We start from the raw sequence: 8,324 nt of genomic DNA on the forward strand, positions 1-8,324 counted from the left end.
TTCCCCTTCCCCTTCCCCTTCCCCTTCCCCTTCCTCCTCCTCCTCCTCATCATCTTTCTCTTCCTCTTCTCCTCCCTTCTTTGTTTTTGGAGACAATGTTTCACTATGTAGCCCTGGATGTTCTGGAACTCACTGTGTAGACCAGGCTGACCTCAAACAGAAATACAAGGGTATCCTCTGCCTCCCAAGTGCTGGGATTAAAGGCATGCAGCACACAACAAATATTGTGTTCTTAAGAGAATAAATCTAGCTGAACCTCAGGGGTGCCTTCTTTCCTTGACTATTTTTCTACTCTAGAAAAGATCTGAGGCTATGTGAAGCATGGTTTATCATATCTCAGGAATCAGGTTTCAGAAATAATCACAACTCAAACAGACTCAGGGACAGGATAGTGTAGTGGCTATGGAAGGGACCATGAGAAGATTATATCCATTGGCTCTGTGAGGAGTTGTCATGGAACCTGCTGCCACTGTGCTTTCTGGATACTGACTACCTCAGATACAATCTTGCAGGTCCCAGGCAGTTGTCTCGGGAAGAATCCATACCCAACAACAACATAAAGGTAAAGCCATCATGAGAATGACAAGGGAGTCTGGCCAAGAGAAACATAAAGTAGAGACCTGTGTCATGTCGCCTGTGAGCTCTAGGTATCATAGACACGGAGTAAAAAGGTCAGAGAAGAACCGAGACTGCAGATGCTGAGACACTGTTTCCATGGCCACCGTGGCCATGCAAACAGTTTTACCCAGGTAGGCAGTAGACAGTATTAAAATGGCTCTCTGCCAGATGGAGCAGCGGCAGCTCAGGTGGCCTCTGGCTAGTGCCGCTACTTCCACAGGCAGGGTGGGTGCTTCTCCTGACCATCTCAGAACTGTGGAAGTTGATCATCTCAAGATGGAATCTCTCCTGTCAGGCCTAGACATGTGGAAGATCAGAAAGAAACTACAGAGCAATCCTCATGCCTGCTTGCTGGAGATAATGACCCAACAGTGTTTCTAATGACCCAACAGTGTTTCCTCCTTTCTGTACATACTCTACCCCCTGCATCCCACATATGCATGCACACATTTCTAAAACAAAATTTACCTTTAACATTCTTTATGTCTGTATAGAATCAGACAAGGCGTTCTAAATAGACTCCTACAATGAATTCATTCCAGTTCCCGCCTCAGGTCTATATGACCAATGAACCTTGTCTCCTCGGCAGTCTCCTTTTCCTCTTCCAGCCTATCATGACACAGACATTCACATTTCTTCATGGAAAGGACATCATTAGTATATCTATGACACATGTGTTCTCATCATCGGCATTTAATTGGCTGAGATGTTCATTGTGACTTTCCCATACATGGCCAAGGCAATAATAGAGACGCCCTGAGCACTGAGAAACTTTCCAAACAGTTTCTAAGCTGATCTCCACTCAGCATCCGACTTCCCCATTCCCTCCACCACGGTCTTATATACAGAGTGTGATGGATAATCTGGGTCGTCAACTTGACACACCTGGAAAGAGAAGAGAACCTGAGATGAGGAATTGTCTCCATCTGATCTACCTGTGGGGTGTTTCTTCCTTGCAACATTTCTGTCGGAGGGCTCAGCCCACTGTGGAAGGTACCATCCTTAAATAAATGAACATGGGCTCTATAGGAAAGGTAGCAGAACTTGGAGATGGAGAGGAGGCAGCAGTTAAAAGCCCTTGTTTTTGCAAGAGACAGAGGATGGAAGAGTGAGGAGGTGGAGGGAGTTCAGCTCCCAACACCCAGATTGGTAGCTCACATCATCTGTAGCTTCACTCACAGGGGGTTCTGATGCCCTCTTCTGGCCTCTGTGGGTACCACACACATGTGGTCTATATATGTAGACACAGGCACAATTTGCCTACTCACGCAAAAATAAATGAATTAAAAACAAAAGAGTTAGAAGAAAGGTAGTAGAACTTGATCCTGGATGCAATCTAGTAAACAGTGCCCCTCCAAGGTCTCTGCTTCAGTTCCTGCCTCCAGTTCCTGCCTTGGCTTCCCCTTTGATAAGAGACTGTATCATCTCTAGGCTGCCATGATCTCTTCCCCAAGTTGCTCTTGGTCATGCTTTATCACAGCAACAGAAAGCAAACCAGGACACATGTTTACCAATTAGTAAGTCGGGGGGTAGGGATGATAGGGACAGGACACCTTCCTGACGCCAGCTCTATCCTGGAAGACTGTCACCCATGGTCCTCAATCAAACTCTTTGTTGTGCTGGGTTTTGTTTCTATAAAATTCAAACAAGGCATCAAGACACTCTGTCAGAAACTTTAAGGAGTCAGATGAATCATATGGTTGGGGAGGAAGGGAGGGAGGGAGAGAGGGAGGGAGGGAGGGAGGGAGGGAGGGAGGGAGGGGAAGAACAGAGTGAGATCTCTGACTATGAGTGGGCTGGGAGCAATTTTCTTCCTGAAGGTGTGCAACTAGCTGCAGTTACCAAAAGAAATTCAGTACTTATCAAATTAGTAGGCTTAGAAAGAAAACAAAAACAAAAACAAAAATACAAAATCAAATCAAAACAATACAAACAAGCCCTCACTCTCGACTGTGGATCAGGAGAGGTAGTGTCAGGTCCTGACTGGAATGCAGCTGAGCTCAGAGTAGGCAGGAGACTGAGCTGGCCTCTCTCCTTAGGAAGAGCATTCCCCCCCCACCCCCTACCCCTCACTCCCCNTACCCCTCACTCCCCACTCCCCCACCCCCACAGGAAGAAGCAATTCACAGTTATTATGGTAGGCTTAATAGGGGGAGATTTCCATTAAGTCAGAGGGGTTTCTGAGTCAGCCCATTGATTAACACCACTTGAGAAGCACCAGGGGTTGCTGTGAAAGACATTGTCATTCAGCAGGTTCCGGCCAACCTCACCTCCCCTAAATGCAAACTTGTGGATTTGCTACAGAGTCCCTCAAATTCTCCAAAAAAAAAAAAAAAAGCCCTTCTTTTGACCTATCATGCAGTACAGTCAGGAATGTTGTGGTTTGAATCTCAAATATCCTCTAAAATCCATGTTCTGAACATATCGTGAGACTATGCTACTGCTTAGCGAGACTGTGGACCCTTCAGAGAATGGGGGCTATTTGTGAGATGCCTTCAGAGTGGGCAGAGCTAGGTTTTTTAGGGTCTACCTTCTTTATTTTTTAAAACATTTTCTCTCTCTCTCTCTCTCTCTCTCTCTCTCTCTCTCTCTCTCTCTCTCTCTCCTGCGCTCTTGTGTGCATGTAAGATCATACCCAGGTGGCTGCAGCAAGTGCTTTTGCCTGCTGTGCCATCCTGCCAGCCCTCGGACCCCCTCCCCCGCACTTTGGAGATGTAGCCTTGTCCTGATTTTGGTCCCCCTCTTTGCTTCCTGGTTAGCCATCGTGGGAACCCCTATCAAGCATACTTCTTCCTCCATGGACTGAGGTATCCTAGCATGTCGTTCCCAATATTATAGACTGAAATTATGAGCCAGAATACAACATCCCCTCCCTTACATTGTTTCTGTCAGCTATTCTGGTCACAGTGACACAGAGAAGTCACTGATACAGAGAAGTAGTGCCTTCCCACACTTCTTTGTCATTTGTGTGTCCCTCTCCGGTGTTCTGTGCTTCTCTAGTTGCAGCCACAATAACAAAGCCCAACACTTCCCGGACCCTCATTTCTGTGGGTGGGGTCTGTGTGGCCCTCTCCTATAAATTTGGTTCGCCTCCTTCAAATGCACATTGCTGAGGGCTGGGCCTGATTGTGGCAGTGTGTGTGTGTGTGTGTGTGTGTGTGTGTGTGAGTGTGTGTGTGTGTGGTAGAATCCTTATTGCCTTCCTGGATAGACTGGGTTAGCTATCTGGAGAGTGAGTTGCTATCAATAAGGGCTATGCTACCTGCTGGGCTTCCTGGGCTTGGCCTCTTTCATACATGCCGATGTTTCCCCTTTTTCTCTCTACCAGGAGTCGGAGTAACGGAGGCCCTTCTTTAATAGGGCTACCTAATCTGGAATATCTCAGACCTGAGAGCCAAAAGAAACCTTTTCTTTATATATCACAGGCATCCTATGATAGCACCAGAGAATGGACTCAATCAGATTCATATAGTAAGTACACTAGCTATGTCCATTGTACAGACTGGAAACCTAAGGCAGAGAGAAGTTAAATAACCGCCTCTTTAGTGTTTGTAGCTATTAAGAGAGGCAGGAAAGAGAGTTTATCAGAGCCTGGATTCTTCATTGCCCTGTGCATTCAGGCTGATATGGTTGGCTCCTTTTCATGGTCTCCTGTGGAACCTAGTGGCCCTTTACAAGTTCATCTACTGAAAAGGTCAGCTTAGGAACTTTGGTCATGAAACACCTGCCCCTCTGGAAGGGAGAGGCTAATTACCATTTCTCAGACCACAGGAAGGATCTCGACCTCGGGTGGGGACACATTTCACAGGAAAACTGTTGCCCACCTTCAGACAAGGGAAGTCACCTCATTCCCTAAAGACCAATCAGTTTAAAGGGCACATTGTTCCACCAATCATATTGTGCCTAGTTGCTGATGCTCTATTCTGCCCCTGGAAATCATATAAAAACTCGCAGAACAGGTGCTGGGGTGGGGGGTGCCATCTCTCCTTCGGGTCTGGGACGACCCCAGTGCACTGGAACAATAAATTCCTCTTGCTTTTTGCATCGATCCCATCTCCATGTGGTTCACTCAGGGGTTCCCCAGTAAGCTAAGGCTCCCTGGAGTCTTACACTACCACCTCCAACACTCTCCCTGGCCTTTCTGAGGCCCATAGCCCTTTGTCAGTCTTTTGTTAAAGCTCATCTATCTAGAGCCAGGTGCTTCTGTCCCTTGAACTTGCTTCCTGCCTTCAGCAAGTTACTTTGAGGAATTTTTTTAAAAGACTGAGTCAAAAAACAAACAAACAAACAAACAAACAAAAAACCAAAACCCTCAACAATGATTTATTTATATGTATATGAGTGGTCTGTTTTCACACACACCCAGAAGAGGGCATCATTGGATCCCATTATAGATGGTTGTGAGCCACCATGTGGTTGCTGGGAACTGAAATCGGGTCCTCTGGAACAGCAGCCACTGCTCTTAACTGCTGAGCCATCTTCCCAGCCCTACACTGAGGAATTTTTAAAAATGAAACTACACAATTAACAATGAAAGTCAGGCCCCTGTTTGGTGCCCGGTGCCATTCTAAGACCTTTACACAGCTACCTTGTTTAATTAATCTTAATGACCCCAGGAAGTTGCATTTTGTTACTAGCCTATCTTTAGAAAATGTGACAGATTCCAGTTAGTGATCCTGAAGACAGGCTTCCCACTGAGTCCATGGGGATCCAGTGCGTACACCATGAGTACGGCACCCCATTGGCTCCCTGAACCCCATTGGCTCCCTGAACAGGATTGCCCAGATCTGTGTTCAAAACTCTCATACCAGACATGGTTCTTTCTCTCCTATCAGCCAGCAAACCCTTGTCTTAATTCCTAATATTTTATTACTTTTAAGTGTGTGTGTGTGTGTGTGTGTGTGTGTGTGTGTGTGTGTGTACACGCACATGTGAGCGCGTGCTTGCATACATGCATGGATCTCTGCATGCGCCCCTGCAGGATAGTGCTGGGAACTGCGCACATTTCAGAACCAGGTTCCCTCCTCCCCTGCCAACACTTCAGTCACTCAGCGCCAGCAGCCATGTCATCACCAACTGCCAAATGTGACATATTTCTCCTGTCGCCATGAGTTGTATACCCTTTATAAAGCCCTGCCATCGTGTTCCCCCAACCCTATCCTGGCTTAGAGGCGGCACTTTGCCCCACTGCACATCAATACATTTCTTGCGTGAGGTCTTTAGTGTGGTGTGATCTCGGTGGCATCCCTTGGCCCCCATCGCCAAGATACTCTTCTGACAGAAAGCCCTAGCACAGAGGAATCAGGTACTCTGGAGCTTGAGTTACAGGTGTTGTGAGCTGCCTGACGTGGGTAGACTAGAACTCTGGCCTTAAGCCCTGTACCATCAGTCACTCTAGCCTGCCTAAGGTATGCTTGCACATACCCTGTCTCTTTAGCATCTTTGTGTGTCACCAGCAGGTAATGAATCCTTACTAACTCTCATGAGTTCACACAGGTTGCTTTCTATCTGGCTATTCTACCATCTCCTCTATCCCTTCATTTACACTAAACACAGTCTTTCACTTCTCAAATATAGTCCAGATATTTTATTTATTTATTTATTTATATTTTGAGACAGAATCTCACTATGTAGCCCTCTCTGGCCGGCCTAAGACGCACAGAGATCTGCCTGCCTCTGCGTCCAGAAGGCTGGGATTTAAGGTTTGTGCCACCACACTTAGGTTTGTGGTTTGTTTGTTTTTTTTTTTTTAACTTCCACAATCTTCAAAAAGAAAAAGAAATGTCAGTGGACTGTATTCTACCTGTCAAGTCCAGACCACAGACCACAGTTTGTTCTTGTTTAACCTACACGGTGTGATTGGTTCTTATGTTTTCTGATTGTTGATGAGAAAATTCCCAAGAGTAATATTTTGTGACAACGTGAAGATGATGAGAATTGAAGTTATATCAGCTCTTATCTGCTTTCTGTCTCATGACCACTTGTGAGTTACAATAACCAAGCTGACTAGCAGTAACTAAGACCGGTATCTGGCAAAAACGATCACTATTTGTCTGATTTAGAAAAGTCAGCTGATGTGTGACCCAAACTCTAGCCCATTTTCTCTATATGCTATCCACTAGGGCTAGCCATGAATAAGCCTTACACAGCAGAGGTTGTACCTCAGCTATGCAGCCAACAGCAGTTCTTTCACGTGCATACCAAAGGCACAGGCTGTGTATTGCCCATAATAACCTCAAGTGGGAAAAAAACTTTAAAAAGCAGTAAAGATGTTAATACTCTATAGTCTATTTACCTAAAGAATGACCCAAATAATAAAAATAAAACAATAAATAATAATAATAAAAGAGCCGGCTCCTGTGTGTACACTATAAACCTCACACATAAGTAGCAAAGAAAGAAGCCTCATCCTGAGCAGCCCACATTGTGTGTAATGTGAATTTCAAAACCAGTGGCATTGTCTATAACATTAGTAGTTAAGCTCGTGATAGCCTATCATATGGTCTCTGGGAAGCAGAGATTGGAGCATAGGAATTTAATGAAGGTTGTAATCTGAGGTGAAGGATCCTGGCTAAGGAATGTCAAGTCACAACCTGGGTCCTAGCTAACCAATGGAGCAGCTGTGCTCTGGCCCTCTGGGTTGTGTTGGATTCCAGGCTGGGCCTTCACAGCACATTCATTGGCATCCCAACTGCTCATCCAGTATGGGATATTCTGAGAGAGGATACAGGACCTGGGGTAAGGCTCTCTTTGTCTATGAATATTGGAGAAAGGTTAGGATGAGAGCTTTTGGCTGCTGATCCTCATGGCTTCAGACCTGGAGGAGTGTGGGAAGGACCCCAAAACACTACTGCAACTGGTTCCTACTCAGTAGTGACTAGAAGGGAGCACCACACTGATGGCTGCCACAAGGCTACCTACTCAAGAGGTTGCATGTTCATCGGGACACATTTTTGCCCGTGATTTTTTGCCATTTTCTGTGCATACTGATAGTAAAAAATTGCTTATTTTAGATCATTTAGGTGAAAGAATGGAATCAACCAGAGAGGAAGGGAACTTGGCAGAAAGTAATGAAGGAAGAAAATGAATGGAAAAAGGAAGATTAATATGTTTACAATGTTTGTTAGAACATTAAAATCTATTACTTTGCATGCTACCTTAAAAAAACTAAAAAAAGAGATGAGAACAAACAAACAAATAACCCCCTGCCAAATAAAACTATGATAAAAATGAAACTGTGAGGACAAAGGAAGAGCCCAGCATGCTGAACTGGTTACTAAGATGAAGAAAGGCAGGACGGGAGACATGGCTCAGTGGTAAGAGCACTCGCTCCTCTTGCAGAGGACTCTGGTTCAATTTCCAGCACCCACATAACAGCTTACAACCATCTGTAACTCCAGTTCCCTGGGATCAATTACTTTCCTCTGGCCTCTGAGGGCTCTTGTGTGTCCACACTGCACATGAATTGACACAGCACATACAAATACACATAAAAGTAATTAATTCTGTTAAAACATTAAGAAGAAGGGTAGGTAGTTCTTCTGACACTGCCATGGCTACTGAGTTCCTCCTCCTCCTCCTCCTCCTCCTTCTCCGCCTCCTCCTCCTCTTCCTCCTCTCTTCTCCTTCTCCTTCTCCTTCTCCTTCTCCTTCTCCTTCTCCTTCTCCTTCTCCTTCTCCTTCTCCTTCTCCTTCTCCTTCTCCTT

This window comes from Mus caroli, chromosome 13, assembly GCF_900094665.2.
Source record: "Mus caroli chromosome 13, CAROLI_EIJ_v1.1, whole genome shotgun sequence".
Lineage (NCBI taxonomy): Eukaryota > Metazoa > Chordata > Mammalia > Rodentia > Muridae > Mus > Mus caroli.